Here is a 17967-nt window from a genome sequence, read left to right on the forward strand (position 1 = left end):
ACAGAGATTATCCCCTTTGGAAGTACCTGCCTTTAGTACAGCTCCACAGAGCTTGAAGGGGATGAGAGCGCACAGAAGAGGTGATGCTAGCACGCCTCAAGAACTACTCTCAGAAGAGCAATCTGTTCTCAGCGCCACCTAACGTGCCTTGAGGCACCTGTCCGCTCCACGTACTTGTTCTAAAAATGCAATAAATAAATATATGTCAAAAAGCACTAACACATTTCGGGAAAAATACCTTGTATCCGGAGACATTTTAAGGCATGGACAAAGTGGGCCTGGCCCAGGGGCTCCAGCCTTTCAGGGGCCCCGATAGAGCCTGCTCTGTTCTTGCCCTGATGACCTTGAGTTACACTTAAACAGATTTTGTTTTAAATAACGTTTTCTTACAATTTATTTTTAGTGTGGGTGATGTGTTAAAGTCTCTCTATTACAGACATTTGGCAAAGAAATGCTGTGTTCATTTTTGATGTAACATCCGTAAAAAAGTTTCTTTTAGATTAAAACAAGACCTGACTTTTGAGCACTGGGAGGGTGTCACAGAGATTATTTGCAGTAATATTAGTGAGCTTCTGCTGTGTTACAGTACTCAAAACACATGCCATAATCCCTGTATATTAGATGAAAACGCATCTGGGGCAGTGTTCCTGTGCACTGTCAGTGAAGCAGCGTCAAAGAGGGAATGAGAGTTGAAATTGAATCATAAATCCAAAGCTGTTCCGAACTGGGGTCCCCAAAAATACGCGTAGCCCAGGGCCCCAACATTCTTAATATGCCTCTGCTTGTATCTTGCCTTTGGGCCATCATGATCCATGACAAGGCAAGTACAATTAACACAACTATTAAAACAGGTAGCACTGTGTCAGATTCCAGTCACGTTCTTCTCTACCTTCTATCGGACTGACTCTGCCTCGCCCCAACCAGCCTTTCAGCAGTACCAGTAGATCAAGTAATTCGCCGTGTTCCCCCTGGTGCTACCGAACAGAGGCATTATTACCGAACAAGAGACCGTCTGATTAGTTGTGGGGTCGCATTTCCTGTAGCAAACAGTAACTGGGGGTGCGGGGCGTTTTCACGAGTGTAGAAACTTAATGGCAGCTTTGCTCCTTGTACACCAGCGTCCGCTGCCAGGGTTAGGTGGTACCAGGGGAAACCGGATACTCAATCCCGCTTTAAAACTTTTCTTTATTGAATGGTTTTAAAATAAAGCATTACAGCTCCTTCTCGGTAGCACTCTACCTCGAGATAATCGCTTTGCAATTATAATGGCACACTGAAAAAACAGCGTGAATCAAAACAGACTCCTACAAATAGCGCAAATATAGAAGTGCAGGGAATAATAGCCCGGTTTCAGCGGTGATAATTAGAGGAGTTCCCTTGGTGCCACGGGCGCGGGGGGGCTGTGGGAGCCGTACTTCCTGTAGGTGTCCCGGTGCCGCGCAGTGACGCTTTTACAAAATGGCGTCACGTCTCCGTTCTGCCCCCGCCGCGTGCTGTACTCGACTGAAAGGCGCTGCTTTGAAATCCGAGCTCTGAGGTAATTGGAAAAATCAGGCGCAATCTGTTTCCTGTTGGTTTTACAGTCACGACGTTCAAGCAAATTGCTCTAATTCCAGGGGTTTGTGCACACACCATTTTCTCCAGGAAGAAATTACATGGGCCAAACAGTGCCATCTGGTGAAAGTTGCCACAGGAGGTTTTACAACCCACCCAGATGGCCTCGAATATTATATTCTCAGCAGTGCTGATTGCTGACCATGTACGGTCAGGTGCAAGGGCACGCTTTTTAGATACTCTGACTGGATAGCCCCTTCAAGGCCAAGGGGCACATATATGTGTGTGGTAAAGCCATCCACAAATATCTTTTCTGCACGTTATCCATTTTGTAGTATTTTCCTGGTGGGTTAATTTAATGACAGGTTTTAACACAGCACAGCGAATGAGGCCGTTAAACCACAAGACACATCAAAGGCGTGATTCACCAAAAGAATGTAACGTTCCTCTCACGTTTGAAAGTGCATTTGAACATTTTTTAAATACATTCCCGCTGCACCAATGGCAGCTTTCCACGTGTACTACTTGGAATCTCGTGACTATTCCTAATACAGATGTGCCCAAAATGTAAACGTTACGCGAAATACAAGTCCTACTGTCAAATGCCAGCGCCTACGCGAAAATACACTTTTTTGTTTACACGTACATTCTGCTAATTCCAGGTGTAACCCTGTGTTTAGGGGCGTGAGCCAGGCCCTCAGCCTCGACTAGACTGAGCCAGCACCTGCACTCAAAGATCGCCACCTACAGGCGACGGTGCGGCAGTGGCACCTCATCCCGAGAACCTATACAGATGTGAAAGAAAGGGACAGGGCGCGGGAAGGGCACCTGCCCTCCCCTGCATGCCCCATCACCACCAGCTGGGTGCCCTGTGCGGAGACTCCTCAGGCCAGCTGCTGTGTTTGCTGTGGGCAGCTGGACTCCTGAAATAGCCAGTGCGTTTATACAGCGCGTGTGAACTCGGCCTCCCAGAGGCGCTTGTGTGGTTTCAGTGCTCTCGTCTTCAGGAGGGGTCATTCAGGGTCATTTCAGGGTCATTAAAGAGCAACAGCCACGTCTTGAACTGCTGGTCACCGCAGGAAGGTGCTATGGGGCCTAGTGGCGAGCCCCGGCCCCTCAAGGCGCCTTCACCCTGCTTAGGACTTGCTAAACATGTGATGCAGCCTGCTGTGTAGTGAAACTTGAGGGGCACCTAAACCATTGTTTTCAGTGTTCTCAATCTTTTATTCCGCTGTGCCACTGGGTCACTCAGCACTAAGAACGGCACCAAGGGACCCCGGAGGGCGGGGGCGGCGTAGGAGGTTGAAGCTGCGACCTCACTGGTGGAAGCCGGATTGAAGCGTGGTCACAATGGCCGAACTGTAAACAAATCATTTATGGGCCCGGCCAACAGAATAACAGGGAGAGCCGAGCCACAGCAGAGCCATGGTCCTAGCTCGGACCTTAGAGTCCGTGCACGAGCCGAGCCCTGAAAACATTTGCAGTGTAAATCATACAACACACATCAAGTAAAGGATGATAAAGTCTCTTCAACATTTTTTAACGTGGAGCAGGAAGTTCTTATTAAATATGATAGTTTTGCACAGCTGGTAGTCTAAACTTACATATTGGAAGACCTGTCATAAGCGAGAATGAAAAGAAAAGTTTTGGTGGAATAAGATGTTTGCCTCACATTACACGATTTAAGTGGGGAAGCCACAATTTATCTAGTTTTCTGGTTTGACTTTGTACAACTCAGGCAGTAGATGGGTATCAGTTTGTCTTCCCTTATTTATTTTTATTTTTATTTATAAAGTTTTATATAGCGCGAACCAGACCCAAAATAGGGTATCAGAGCGATTTACATCAGGCATAAGGTGAAACATTCAAAGGGAGCAAATGCATACAGGGAAAAAACATAGTCTGCGGGTAACGGGGAGTAACAACATTGAGAGAACTTGTTCTGAAACAAAAATAGGAAGACCATTCAAGTTCGTGTGGGTCATCATTTCTCTTGGCAACAGTGAGAAGAATGTTCTGAGCCCAAAACCATTTAAGCACATACAGGCAGGGCTCGAGTCGGGGTACCACGCGGGTGGACGGTGTCCCCCCACTTACTTTACCGGGGGGACGCCATCCCCCCTGCCAAACAGCTGGACTTCACTCTTTGGCCTCTCTGGGACGAGGAGCTCGGCACCTTTTGTGACGTCACTTCCTATCGTGACGTCACTTCCGGTGACAGCGTCCCCTCACTTCTTTTTTTACGACTTGTGCCCTGCATACAGGTCATACATTAAGCGCACCAGCGAATAACAGTAAATGGGGATTGTCGCTCTTGTGACGTGGTTGTCTTAATTTAAGGTAGGAAATTGCTCATCAGGAATAATTTTGTTTCCTTTTTGAAGAGAGGGATAGAGGAGATTTTTCTGATGTGAGGTGGAAGTGAGTTCCAAATTCTGGGAGCTGCCCCAGAGAATGCTCTGTTGGAGGTTTTATACTTTTTGAAACGTGTGGGTTTCAGAAGTAGATTGTTTGCACTCCTTGAATGTCTGTTTCCTCCAGATAGGCTGAGTTTTTGGGCTAGGTATTGAGGGGTGTTGTGGTGTAGTGCCTTATGTGTGATGCAGGCCATTTTTAGGTGGATTTGGGCTTCGTAGGGTAACCAGTTGAGGGCTTTCAGGTGTGGCGATATGTGATCAAATTTCCTAGAGCCTGTTAAAGTCTTGCTGCAGCATTGAGACAGGCCTTTAGCAGGGCGGTTGAGACTTTGGGAAGACACGCGAGGGTGGTGCATCCATACTCCAGTCTAGAAATAACTAAGGATTGGACTGCAAATTTGAGGCCCGCGTTCCCGAAAAAAGGTTTCATTTTTCTGAGATAGCTGAGATGGAAGCGGGCATTTTTAGCCTATGAGTTGGGCTTTGTTTTTACCACTTAGTGCAGTTTTAAATATAGCGTGAGTTCGACCCAAGGCTCGAGCGCTTTACAGGAGCTCCAGTTACATTACACACATTCAAATATTGTTTATAAGCACAGGCAGATTGCATTATTTACCCAGAATCACAGGATGTTGAGCTGATACATTACACAAGCTCACATGCATTGTTGATAGGCACAGGCAGATTGCATTATTTGCCCAGAATCACAGGATGTTGAGAAAAATACAATCTGGTTTTCCAGTTTCCCAGTTGGCAGCTCTGTCTGCAAGGCCGCATCCTGGGTGTAAGGAGGTCCGCAGACAGAAGCCACATGAATGCTCGGCTCGTTATGGGCACCAGGTTCCAACGGGACCTCCAGGCTTTAGACTTGAGCGTTCAGGGGCTCGCCGACCTCTAAAACAAATAAGTTCAGTGACATAAAGGTTTTCTTAATTGCCCACCTTCAGCATGGCTGAACTGTAGGTTTGCCAAACACCGAGGCTCTGACCTTCTTCTACATCATTCTTCTTTCTCATCACCCTACATTCCACGTCTGTTCATCTCACTCTTGCACATTCCGCTTCATCCCTGCCTTTTCCCTTTGTCGCCATTTCCCCAGCCTCCCTTTGCCTATCTTTATCTCTCTTTGGAGGAGTCAGAGTGTGATAATGAAAAATACATCCTGGTCCCCAGAATTATCCGCATACACTTAGAACAACATTCACTATTTTCAAATATTTTAGCCAGTGTCAGAACTTCTTTAGAAGTTTAAGCAGCATTTCTATAAATATTTGCTGGTTTATGCCAAGCCCTACGCAAACCAGTTCAGTCCTAAAAAGAACAGTTCACAGTAAAGGGCCAGGCCACATTGCTTCTAAAGCGGAACACAATCAACCCCAGAGGGGCTTGTGCTCATCATGCATTTCGAACAAAAAGTTCTTCGCCCAAACGTGGACGGACACATAGTTGGCAGGTGTATTACAAAAATATAATTGGTAAAATATAATTCAGCATCCACATTGTGTCCAAATAGGGACTACAAAAACGTCACCCTGATTAAGTTAATAATCGAATTTCTTTATTCAATGCAATGATATTTTGTAAGCATCATTCAGGACCCTGTATGTCAGACAATATCTCGTTTTATGGTATTCTCACATTCAACTGTTTGGAGTGTATGGAGAATAAAGTTACTTTACAGAAAATCCTGCAACTGCCTGGTCACTGCTCATTCCACCAATTTAGTGAACAGCGGCAAGAGGGCAATTCAATGAAGGGTAGCAGTGTGGTCAGGATTCAGACTTGTTTTCTTTAAAAGGAGATGGATTATAAACAAAAATGTAATTGAATGGGAATACAGCAAGATGCCAAAGAGGAGTTATGAGTCGTCTCAATAAAGGCCTAACAGCTTCTCGTGCTGGTAAGAGAAGTCTTGCAGGGCATTGATCAGTGGGCAATCCAAATGAGAGGTTCCAAAGTGCGCATGTCTGGCTGGACATTGCAAGATGGTCGGCCGAAGAGACGTGCACTTTGAAAAGTGCACACACAGCACCCCCGATCCCCCCCCGCCCTTCCCCCTGCTACTGACATTCAGCAGCTGCCCCCTTGTTGGGATCCTGACGACTTGAACACCAAAGGTTCTTCTTGTTGGCGAGACCTGGTACACTAGCATCATAGCACTGGCTGCAACCAGGGGCAACAGAGAGTGGACAGGCAGAGAGCAGCAGGAGGGTTCAGATCAGTACAGTGAACTTAAAGATACTAGAAGCACTGGAAGCGGACAGAGGGCACTACTTCATTTGTGACAGTTTTCGTCACTGACGCTAGTAAGGGCACTGGGATTCTTCACTTTAGTGCTCAGAATGCAAAGAATAAACCTGGACTGCGTAAGCAAGTCGTGCACCGACCTGGGAAGCTCGAGAGCTCTGGAATTGGCAGTGACACAATTCTGGGCCAAGATCAGCCCATGTCAGGTTCTTTTTTAAAACACTAAGGGGGCAGGGTGAACCCCCCTCCACTTTATGTGAAAGAAGCAGTTGTGGCTGGTCAGTGGTGTAGCTAGACTTTTGCTGCTCGTGGCGGCCCCTGTGTTTGCTGCCCCGCAGCGGCCACATGTAAGAACAGGGGGGTGCTGGCGATCCCTGTGTTTGTCGTCCCACAAAGGCCACAGGTAAGAACAGGGGGGTGCTGGCGATCCCTGTGTTTGTTGCCCCACAAAGGCCACATGTAAGAACAGGGGGGTGCTGGCGATCCCTGTGTCCGTCGCCCCACAAAGGCCACAGGTAAGAGCGAGGGGGACCACCGCCCAACCTTGCTTAGCCACTGCGGCTGGTGCAGGTAAGCAGAGTGGGGCGGGCAGAGGGATGTCAACAGTTTTATTTATTTATTTTATTTTCCCTATTCTGTCATCTGTCGACCAGTTGCTACCAGTGCAGCTAAGCGCGGTGGGGTGGGGCAGGGCAGGGCAGGGCATGGGTGGGGGGTCGATAGATGCCGGTTTTATTTATTTATTTTCCCTATTTAGTCATCTATCGATTCCCCCGCGCCCCACCCCACCAAGCTTACCTGTACCGGCCGCGTCTGCTGCCGACTCCCCCCCCACTCCCTGCCCCACTGCACTTACCTGCACCAGCCGCGACTGGTAGAAGACCTTTTCATATCTGCAGTTCACGTTAAGTCACTTTAGTGGTGCACAAGGTGTTCCCGCTTTACAGCATGGCTGGTTTGTCGGTGTATGTTATGTACAGTAATATTTGTGAAACATAACAACTTGCCATTTTACATCAGGCCTGTGAGTTGTGCACAACAGGCAGTCTACTTAGTTATATAATAGGGTCAACACAACTACATATCCAAGAATGTAGAATAAAAAAAACTTGGACTACATGATGATGACCCACTCTGGCCTGGAAAGGAAAAACTTGAAGACTCTTAGGACGTTTTCACTCCAAACCCGGCTTATCGTGGCCTCAATGTGTCAGCCCGGCGGGGAAAGGGTTTAACAGAAGGGAGGAATGAGCAGGTGAAAATTGCCCATCTCTCCTGGACTCAAGTGAGGCCACACACGCTTAGCCCCCCACTCCCCTCAATCTGCATACATCATGTTGTCCATAGCCAGCTCAAGTCAGTTCACATAACTGGCCAGATTCCCAGTTCTGTTCGTGATGTGCTGCTCCTGTCCAGGTTTTATCCCTTGAATTCTGGGGTTTGTAGTTCTGTTTTGTAATGGAATAAACATGACTAAAAGTCCCAGAACACAAAGTATCCTGAGCTAGAGAAGTGCACGATCCAAAGGGGCTGGACTGGGCCATTGGCTGTGGCCTAACAGCTCAGACAGGCCACACAACTGACTCCTTGCCGCCAAAAAATAAACGGCCCAAAAGTAACACCAATGCACCCACCCATGGCCTGCTGCTTGACTACCCGCCTAACCAACTGACCTAGACACTGCCGGAATGGAGTAATCATGGTGTTTTATTTGTCAATGGAAGTAGACATCCTTCCATAATTATAAAACATGACATTTGAAGCCAGGACATGAAACTGACATCACCCCCTAGGTTTGGCCTCAGCTCGCTGCAAATCTGATTGGCTACTTGACTTTCGAAGGACCGGGCCGCACAAACCCTGTCAGTTTTCTCGTGGCTCTGTCCGTCTGGGTACACATCCCGTTAGGACGACTAGGTCTGAGGATGCTGGTCAGGGTTTTTAAGTGGACCAGGTCCTGGCGGGACTCAGCACCGGCAGTTCTAAAAATTAGCTGGTGAGATGGGTCCCTATTGGGCTTCCCATTTTTGCCCTCACCCTCAGGGTGAAAACAAATCTTAACTTTGCAGCAGCACCACCCTTCACTGATTTTGATTTACCTTTAAAGAGACTCGTTTTAGTTATTTCACAGTCTCATCATTTCAGAACTGAAGCATTTTCAATATTATATAAAATGAAGCTGCAGTTGTCACTTTTTAGGTCAAGCCTGGGCAGCATGTGCTGCTCTGCAAGTTGTGCTGTATTGGAGTAAGGAATTGAAGCCCAGCCCACTCTCCGCCCATATTTATCATTGGCTTGTGTCATTGTCCTTCATAAATGCTGGCTTCTGATTCGCTGATAGGGTTGTTAGTCCCTCCTGTCACGGTTAGCAGCGGTGAAGAAACCCAAGAAAAGAACACACAAGCCACTAACCTGAGGTATCTAGCCAGCGGGGACCACAGCTTGACGACAGTCTTCCCAGTTCCCAATAGCACAAACCCTCCCTGTGCGATACTACGCACCAGGGACAGGTAGTACTCCAGGAAAAGGGAAGGGAATAGAAAAACAGGGAGGTTGTTGAGAAGATACCCCTCTTAAGTCTGGTCAAAGGTTTCGGAGTTCTTCTGATGCACAACAATTCTAGAAAACACAAGAATAACTGATTAGAAAGTTCTTCTAATAAACCCCAACTATGTGGTATGTGGAGGCAAGGGAAACACTTACATTCGGCCCACGCTATGATAGCTTGAAATACGTCAATGTTTCTTTCGTGGGTCTCAAGGGTCTCGGAGTTTCTGCAGCTGTTCCACCACAGCCAAAAAACCCAATGAAATACAGGATAGTGTTCTACACCCCCAGGTAGTTTATGTCACTACTGGTGAGCTAGGCACGAAGTGTTCCCAAAGTCAAAAAGGGTAAAAGAAATAATAGGAAGTTCCAAAAGTCCAAACAAGCACGGCCGTGCTAAGTACTAGGTCCTACCTCTTACCCACGGAATTTGGGAGTAAGCGGCACTCGGTTTTCGGATTCTATGGAGTCCTCCAGCGGGAAAGAAAGCGTCCGCGCACACCAGCACTCGGCGTCCTCCAGCGGGAAAGAAAGCGTCCGCGCACACCAGCACTCGGCGTCCTCCAGCGGGAAAGAAAGCGTCCGCGCACACCAGCACTCAAGGATAAAGTACACCACAAGCTCTGTCACAACTACCGGAAGGATTGACAAGCACCCGGCAACATCAGGGAAGTACTTTTATTACTGCACAGGAAGTGAGTTCTGGTTTGCCTTGACCCAGGGCAGTCTGGGTGTTGTAGTGCAGCAACGGTTTCGACCTTTTCGTGCCCTGTATTTGCTTTTGTTGGTAATCGCTACACCTCCTTAGTACCGGTTTGTCTTCATTTGTAACCTCCCATGAGGACTGGCGCTTTTACTTTTGTTGTTACATGATATGTCTAATTTACTCTATAAGCACTATTTTCTTTAATGATTTCTTCTACTGCAGGCACTTCACGTTTTCTCGCAACATTCAGCGCACCATGTGCACTTTCTCTGGGCTCTTTTATAAAAAAAGCATTTGTTTGTAAATTTAACAAACAAATGCTTCAAATGATTTTTTGGGTAAAAGTGCTCCATACCGTGCGTTCACTTTAATAGCAGCCGCGGATCTTTCTTTAGACACCGCTCGTCTAAAGAAAGGAATGTGGTTTCTATTAACTTGAAAGCGCGGCACGTTGCCTTTGTAAACAACAAGCGTTTGCAATCCAATAGGTCTCACATTTTTTGAAACTTTGACCTTGACAATGCCTTTTATTATTGCAGGTTTTTTAAACACCAATAAAAGGCATTGTCATTTACAATGCCAATAGCTCAAAATCTCACAATTGCGAGACCTTTTGCATTGCAAATGCTTGTTTTTCTTATGCAACTAACAACCATTGACAAAGCAAATAGTCTTGACTTGTTATAGGTATGATGTTACTTGTTATATTATATATCTGGCCGCAATGACAGAAACAAAAATATACCAGTGGGGCCACAGTGTTTTAGCTTCAGTGTTCTTAAGCCACGCCCTTAATTACATCGTCCACGCCCCTTTGAAAGACCCCCCCACAGTTTTTTCATCCCACTTAAAGCCCTGGTGCATGTAAAGTGTGAGCTTTGTCGAATCGTCTCTGACGGCTTTGTGGCGTGTGAGGAGGGGGGAAGTGCTTAATTTGTGCCGGTGCTTTCTGATGCTTAGCACCAGCACTTATTTATCGGGGCCGGGTCTACATTAAACCACAGTCTGCAACTCTGCACGTCATATCATATGGCAATGTGAATTTGGCGTACACGTAGCTGGTAGCCGTAGACAGAATATAACATTAAATTACTGACTAGGCGCATCACATCCAGACTGTCCGACTCATAATGGATCTAATATGCAGATCAGATTAGCTTGTGAGTGACAGTCACAATGCGCACTTACGATGCGCATTTTGAAATACTAAATAGGCAAATGGCTTTCTTTAGTTAGGCGGTGCGGCTGCCTTTTCCGGTGGGCGGGAGGGACACTGATTGGGCAGGGGCAAGGGGCTGAGTTTGGTCCTGCGGGAGTAGGGCTGTGCAGCAGGCAGCATGCCTAGATTGTTTTCAAAATGCCACCCCCCGGCAACCCCACACGCACTGGTCCCTGTCACGAGTCATCAGCAGTTGAAGCAGTTATGGGTTGAGGACAGTGTTTAGCCCGCCCAGCCCCAACGACAACGTAGTGCATGCAGGCAGCAGCTGTAGCAGCAGCTAGGCCCATGCGCCTATAGAATATAAAGGCAGGCAAGGTCTTGTGCTCGGCAGCCCACCACTACAAAGGCAGTTAACCCTTTAGGTGCTGCCGTCGGCCAACGGTCGTCACGGGCACTACCTCCCCAGTGCTGCGTGCGACCGCTGGACGTCCAGTTCAGCACTGGATAATGGACAGCGCAGCACTGGGGAGGTTTGTTTACGAGCTCCTAAGGTGTTAAGGTGAGTAACGGACAGCCATAAATAATATAAAAAGTCTACATTACTGTTTTTTGGGGGGGACATGGACTTGTGGGTGGGGTGATGTGACGGTCAACTGCGTCGGGTGGTAGCTCAGACTCCCGCACGTCTCCACATGACCTCCGGGGTAAAGTAAGTTAAAGCGGGCCTCTCCGCCCTGCTGTGCACTGGCCCCTGTTATCCTTCTTCCAGACTTCTCATGACCAGGTCCGGGCAGTGGCATTGTACTGGCCAGGTGCCCCATGCCAGGCACCAGAGGCATGATTGGCTACTCAGGGCAGGACTTGGACTCGTCACTGGGTGATTCACTTTGCAGTTCACTTCCTACGCATGAACTGTGAAGTGAGGGAACCGCCGAGTGACGAGTCCAAAACCTGCCCAGGCCCCTGAGTAATCATGCCTCCGGCACCAGGCACAGTGTGCATGTGCAATTACAATGCCACTGCCCGGGTCAGGCCAGGAGGAGAAGGCTGTAAGAAGGGCAGGGGCCGTGCAGGGCCTTTAACTTTACTTAACCCTGGACTGTAGCAGCGCGGCCTAGTCTCCCAAAAATTGGGGGCTGTGTCACATTAAATGGTTTGCTTCCTTCCTCTCTGATAGATCCCAAATGATCAAAATAGCGGACAGTCTTTCATCTCCTTTGGCAGTGGGTCAAGGTGTTCCTCAAGGCTCTATACTTGCACCCACATTGTTCAATCTCTATGTGGAACCACTGGGAAATCTCCTAAGTAAATCTGGGGTCCACTATCATCTCTACGCAGACGACACTCAAATCTACCTCAAGGTTGCCTCCACTCATGATCTCTCCGTCCTAAGCACTACTTTGGACTCCATTCAAAACTGGATGTCAACACATCAACTGATTCTGAATCCCTCCAAAATTGAATTCCTCCTCCTCTCCTCCTCACTTTCTCCTCTCCCGGTCCAATCATGGATGGACCAGATGAATCTACTGAACAATAAACCCATCATTGTCGACAGCGCAAAATCCCTTGGTGTCATACTCGACACAAAACTCAATCTACTCTCCCACATTAATTCAATTGCAAAGTCTGCTCGATACCAACTGCGCCTTCTTTGGGGGATTTGTCGCTTCTTCCCGGAGCATGACCTTAAAACCCTGGTCCAATCGCTGGTCCTCTCCAGACTGGACTACTGCAATTCTCTTCTTACTGGCCTCCCCAAATCCCACCTGTCCCCCCTTAAGTCTGTTCTCCATTCAACAGCTCGTTTCATTTATGGGGCCAAAAGAAGCGACCACATCACACCCATGTTATCCACCCTCCGCTGGCTTCCCATCGAGGCAAGATCTATCTACAAGACTGCCTGCATTACCCACAAAGCCTTGCACTCCTCCTCTCCTCGCTACCTGGCGAATAAACTGAAACTCTCTGGAGGCTCTAGACCATCACGAAATGCGGAAAATCTACTGCTTGAACCTCCCACTTTCAAGAAGGAAAGATTGATGGCCCAATCCTTTTCAGGCAACGCAGTGAGAATCTGGAACTCCCTTCCACCTCAGCTCCGGACCACCACCTCCTCCCAGGCCTTCAAAACTGACCTCAAAGTTCTCCTCCTTCAAAGACATTTCCAAAGTTAATTAATGCCCTCTCTGTTACCAGAAGGAAGACCTTTTAGTGTAGAAAATTTCTATTCTCCATGACTATGGAAGTGCCTTCCCAGTGTGTTCTTGTGGTTTGATAGTCTGCCATTTATCACAGTACTACCCTTTTACCTGTGTTTGGTACTCTTTTGTAACATGCACACGTCACTTTTCTCTTGTAACACACTGTTTGCTACCTCTTACATTTTCTTTGCTTTCGATACTTGCACAAGTGCCACCATTGCCTATGTAACGTTTGTTCTTGTGTTTGAGTGTCCTCCATTTATTGCAGTATTATACCTTTATTTGTACTTTGTACGCTTTTGTAACCTGCACACATGTCACTTTTTCCTCCTGAAATGCACCGTTTGCTACCTCTTGTATTTTGTTTGCTCACGATTGTCACTTTTGCCTCATGTAATGTAACGTTTGCTTTTGTAATTTGTTCACTTGTAATGTTCTCATGTATCAGTTCTGTTCCTATTGTGAAGCGCTCTGACACCTTCGGGTAAAGTCCGCGCTATATAAAAACGCATAAATAAATAAATAAAACATGCAACATTGTACCCTTTTCACCAGCAGCAGCAAGTCCACAGTGCACGATTTATGTTGCCGGTATCACACTACACGCATCACGCATACAGATTTTATTCTGATCTTGTTCTGCACTACATTACTAAAAAAAGAAATTGCACAGCGTCCCATTTTTCTCTGCGTGTAAAATTTTTGTGCAACGCGACCACCAATGAATGTATGTATTTTGTGGCAGCAAAAATTACGCAAAATATATAGAGCTTAATTTTTTACATATTTTTTGTAATGCAGGACAGTTCTAGAAGTTTTCACATCAGTCAATCTGTCCCAGGTCATGGGTCCGGCTTTCAGACATTTATAAAAATGTGTGCCAATTGAAATGTGCCCAGCTTGGGAGCTCCAGACATCGGAAGATTATGGCCAGAGCCAGCGATGCTAGATGAGTTAAAGGCCACCCTAGTGGTGTAACCTCGTGATACCCTGAGCAGCTCCACAATCCTCTGCAGGAAAAACGTGTGAGAATGTGATCTTGGGCACATATTTTTATTATGGATTAACCTGGGAGGCCCTGAGTACCTCCAACTTTAAAACTCACTGTTGCACATATTCATTTATGAACCAGAAAACATAATCTTTAACCAATCCAATAAAAATGATCATTGGTGAGCCCGGCCCCACCAGTTTAAAAGAGAATACAGTTGACGTGGTCTTTATTTGCAAAAAGCTGAAAGAAACCTAGAAAAAATACCACAGCTCCTATTATATTTAGATACAGTAACAACAACATCCATACCAGAAACGTCACCGTATAGGCAAAGCTGCCATTAATTTCCAGTAGGAAACAATTTACAAAATACAAGGAGGCCTTTTAATTTGACGAACTCGTGTGGGTGCAGAAGAGAACCCTTTTTAATATTCAAAATGGTAATCAATCGAAGATACCGAGAGGTAATTTAAGGTGCATTTTCACATGCTGTTTCGAGAGAAGGTTGGCATCGATGTATATTTATCTTTAAAATGTAGTTCTTGAGGCTGTTCCTGAAGAGACAGAACTCTAGGGTCCGATAAAAAAAAAACATTTTCACTGATTCAGGGCACTTTGCACAAGACAACTGCTGCTAAAACATTGTACAAAAAAAATTCTGGCTCAACGTTGTTGTTTTTATAGAAGTTGATAAGGCCCACGCTTGGACCACTGCAGGTGTTTGTTTCTGCAATGTACAGTCAATGCAAATGTTGCTTTTGCACTGGACTGTCAGTGACAATGTTGTTTTTACACTGCTCTTTCTGTGTAAACGTTGTTTTTGGACTAGATCGGCAGTGAAAATAAATGTTTTACACTGGTGTTTCTGTGTAAATGTTGCTTTAGTACTGAACTGCCAGTGGAAATGTTGCTTTAGCACTGGGCTGTCAGTACTAAATTTGTTTTTGCAAAGGACTGCAAGTGCAGATGTTTTTACACTGGTCTTCATGTTTGAACGTTTTTGTAGTGGACTGTCAGTGCACAAGTTGATTATGCACCAGGGTCGGGTTGGGATCACAATTTGGCCCGGGCACTGACGAAAAAAGTGGCCCACATTCAAGGGGCGTGGCCCACAATTAAGGGGTGTGGCCCACATTCAAGAGGCGTGCCCTTTCATGGAACACCATTTGGTTACTCTTTGAGGTCTAATTTGTAGAGAAATATTTAGTAAATTAAGCCTTTAATAGCTTACAGAGCAAGTAACATTGGTAAAGACCTGGAGCACTGCAGTTCTGATAACTGAATACTTACTTGCAGTCTTAACGCCCTGCACAATGCCGTTAGATACTCTTTCCCAACCAGCTATGTCCTAGACTCTAATCATCATATAAATCAGAAATCTAGTACAAAGGTTAAGACTGGAATCTCTGGGAATAGAACATGTAATAACAAAAGTAAGAATTCACAAACGAGGAAAAGGCAGTCTGGGGTGTAAAGAATGCTGGAAAATGTAGCTATACAATCTAGTCATAAATGTATTTCACAACCAGCATGTGATGTCCATATAAAAAAACACAGTTCTATTTATGAGTACCAATTACAGTACACATGATCCGATGTTTTATTTAAGGGCCGGGGCGATGAAGTGATCTGCCCAGAATCACAGGTTGTTGAGAAGAAACTGGGACTCAAACTTGAATCCCGATCTCTGCAACTCTGGCATCAGGCCACATATTCCTATGCACAGACCAGAGACGTTTTAAGGCATGGGAAATATGGGCTCTGGCCCAGGGCACTAGCCTTTCAGGGAGCCCCCTGATAGAGCCAGCTCTGTTCTGCAGAGAATCTTGCCCTAATGACCATGCATACTCCTTAAACAGATTGTTTTAAATACAATTTTTTCAAATTTATTTTTAATATGGGCGATGAGTAAGAACCTATCACAGAGATTTAGCAGAAAAATGTGTTTATGTTTCATGTAACATTCATAACAAAAATGTCTTTGAGATCAAACAGGCCATCACATATGAGAAATGGGAGGATGTCACTGAGATTATTTTCAGTAATTTTAGTGAGCTGCTGCTGTGTTGTAATATTGAAAACACACATCAATGTCCTTGAATATTAGATGTAAATACATTAAGAATTTGGACAATTATGGTAGTGCTCTGTCCAGTGACCAGCTGAAAGGGGCATCAAAGAGCAGACATTGGATTATAAATTCAAATCTGTTCCGAACAGGGTCCCAAAAATATGTTTGGCCCAGGGCCCCCAAAATCCTTAAGATCTTTGGCACAGACAAGGAATGAAAGTGAGAGGATACTCTTCTTGCACAGGACACAGGGCCAAGGTGACAATGGCCTACATGCTGAGCAACTAAAAAAACAGCCAGGCCCCATTCTGTCACAAAATTATTCGAGCCCTCCAGGGAAGGAGCACCTAATAGGCAGCGAAGCCCCTGCTATTACTAACCTACTCAGCCCTCCCCAGACCTTCAGCACATGAATAGCAGTAAGGCCCCTGCAATTAGTAAATTAATCAGCCCTCTAGGCCTCAGGGCAATATCCTGGCATCGGAGCACAAAACACAGCTGCTGGGTCATCCACGGTAGCCAGGGGGAGGCTGAGGTGAAGATGGTGCAAGTTCCAAAAATCACCTGGCCCCCACAGCGAGACCCATTCTTCCTCGCCCACTATGCCCTGAATGTGAAGGGCTGTGGGCGAGGTGTTAAAACTAACACTGTTTAGGTGCTGCGTGGGCCCCTGGGGGGCCGAGGTGAAAATGTCTCAAAGGCCTGAGAAACACCTGGCCCCCAGGGAGGCCGATTTTTACAAACAATCACCCCCTCCCCAGCCACCCTCAGCGTGATTGCTTTGCAGGGAAGGGGGTGAAGGAGAGGCCACAGCGGATAATCGCTGTACGGCCGTACAGTGAAGCTGCATTCATTTTTTCTGTCTCTGTCTCCGTGCCCTCTGTGGGCTGATTTTTTTTCTCCCCTTTCCTAGTCCACAGAGAGCACAGAGACAGAGACAGAGAAATGAATGCAGCTTCACGGTGCGGCTGGGAAACGGGAGAAAAAAGAAAAATGGCCCACAGAGGGTACGGAGACACCGGCACTTCGGCCCATGCCCGAATGCCCGCATTGCCAATCCGCCCCTGTTATGCACTGACAGTCAGTGCAAATGTTGTTTTAGCACTCAACTGTTGTATACAAGTTGTTTTTGTACTGGCATGTCCATGTAAATGTTGTTTATACACTGGTCTTCCTGTGTAAACGTTGTTTTTGGACTAGATCGGCAGTGAAAATAAATGTTTTCACACCGGTGTTTCTGTGTAAATGTCGTTTTAGTACTGAACTGCCAGTGCAAATGTTGCTTTAGCACTGGACTGTCAGTACTTAAGTTGTTTTTGCAATGGACTGCCAGTGCAGATGTTTTTACACGGGTCTTCACGTTTGAACGTTTTTGTAGTGGACTGTCAGTGCACAAGTTGATTTTGCACTGGACAGTCACTGCAAATGTTGTTAGCTCTGAACTGTCACATACAAGTTGTTTTTGTACTGGACTGTCCATGCAAATGTTGTTAGCTCTGAACTGTCACATACAAGTTGTTTTTGTACTGGACTGTCCATGCAAATGTTTTTTTTACACTGGTCTTCCTGTGTAAACGTTGTTTTAGTACTAGACTGTCAGGCACAAGTTGTTTTTTCACTGGCCTGTCAGTAAAAATGTTGTTTTATGCATGTTTCTTTCTGTGTCAAAGTACATCTGACTTTTAGCAGTGCCAGTGGAGGATGTGGGTGGAGTCAATAGAGTTAGGGGTGGAGCCAGTGGATGAAGTGGGTGGAGCCAGGGGGGAGTAGGTGTGTCCTCCGACAAACACTTGAGCACCTGGACTTCATATTTTACAAATTAAGCAGTGGAGGGGGGAAGGTAAGGGGGAGGACGAATTGTCCAGACATATCCTGGCCAGGCACGGCCCGTGCCGGGCGTTATACTGGGGCGGTGACGTCAGGCAGGGCAGGATCAGGGTGGGGGGTTGTAAAATGCGGGATATGGACCATTAGAGGTAAGTACCGATAAAAATAAAAAAAACGAATTTCGTTGCCCACGCTGCATCGCACGGGCCGTGCCTGATCCTGGCTGCGGAGTTACGCA

The sequence above is a fragment of the Lissotriton helveticus genome, chromosome 5_1 (genome assembly GCF_964261635.1).
Source record: "Lissotriton helveticus chromosome 5_1, aLisHel1.1, whole genome shotgun sequence".
NCBI lineage: Eukaryota > Metazoa > Chordata > Amphibia > Caudata > Salamandridae > Lissotriton > Lissotriton helveticus.